Source organism: Anoplopoma fimbria, chromosome 11 (genome assembly GCF_027596085.1).
Source record: "Anoplopoma fimbria isolate UVic2021 breed Golden Eagle Sablefish chromosome 11, Afim_UVic_2022, whole genome shotgun sequence".
Lineage (NCBI taxonomy): Eukaryota > Metazoa > Chordata > Actinopteri > Perciformes > Anoplopomatidae > Anoplopoma > Anoplopoma fimbria.
Genome location: NC_072459.1, coordinates 23,974,228 through 23,975,326, shown reverse-complemented (window position 1 = coordinate 23,975,326; position 1,099 = coordinate 23,974,228).

Genomic DNA, 1,099 nt, shown 5'->3' with positions numbered 1-1,099 from the left:
ATTTCCAAGTCTCTACCACCTTCAGGAAAAGGGTGTATTTTCAAAATATGGATCAAGAATCTGTGGTTTTCATCTTATCTAACCCTAACCCTAACTAACCTAACTAACTAACCCCTAACCTAACCCTAACCTAACCTAACCTAACCCCTAACCTAACCTAACCTAACCCTAACCTAACCTAACCCAACCTAACCTAACCCTAAACCTAACCTAACCTAACCTAACCTAACCCTAAACCTAACTAACCCCTAACCCCTAACCCCTAACTAACCCTAACCCTAACCTAACCCTAACCCTAACCCTAACCCTATTTTCAGCCAACGGATGGAGGTTCAAGTAATCTGTGGTTTTATTCATTTTAATATTCTAACCTAACCTAACTTCTAGCTAGAATGCCTAACCTTCCATTCACCTTATTCCAAATAAAACTTTGACAAATTGTATTATGAACTCTTATTTATTGATCATGACATAAATATTTATGGAATGTACATCAGAAACCTGGTCTAAATTAAGGTTAAACTTTAATATCCATGGGAAGTGACATCATATTTGTTCATCTATAGAACTATAGGAATATGGAGACCTGAAATACATCAACAACATAATTGCATATTCCTTTGTTAACCACTTACCTGTGGTTAGGGTTAGGGGACCCTAACCCTCTAACCTTTTATTACCCTCTACCCTCCCGATTGTTCACTTGGGCAAATTCCCCAGTGAATTTAACATGGGGAGTCTATGGCAGCTATATCACAGGAAGGACCTAGAGACTCGGGGTTTTAGTACCATTGGAAGAGGCCTGTGCCCTACTTACCAACACCTTAGGGTGTTGGATACCCAGTTTGTAACTAACCCTAATGTTATTCAAAAAGGCGTCCTGATCCTTTTAACCCTAGCCCGTTTAACCTAACCCTAACCCTAAGTCCTAGAGAGTCGGGTTGGTACCATTCGATCGGGCTTGGCCGATTAGTGAACACGGAGACCACTTCCAAGTGTCTACCACCTTTAGAAAAAGTTATTCAAGAATATGCTAATCCTCTCATGTGTAATCGTGGTTTTGTCCCTGTTCACAACTGGCCTGGCCCTGGCCCTGGCC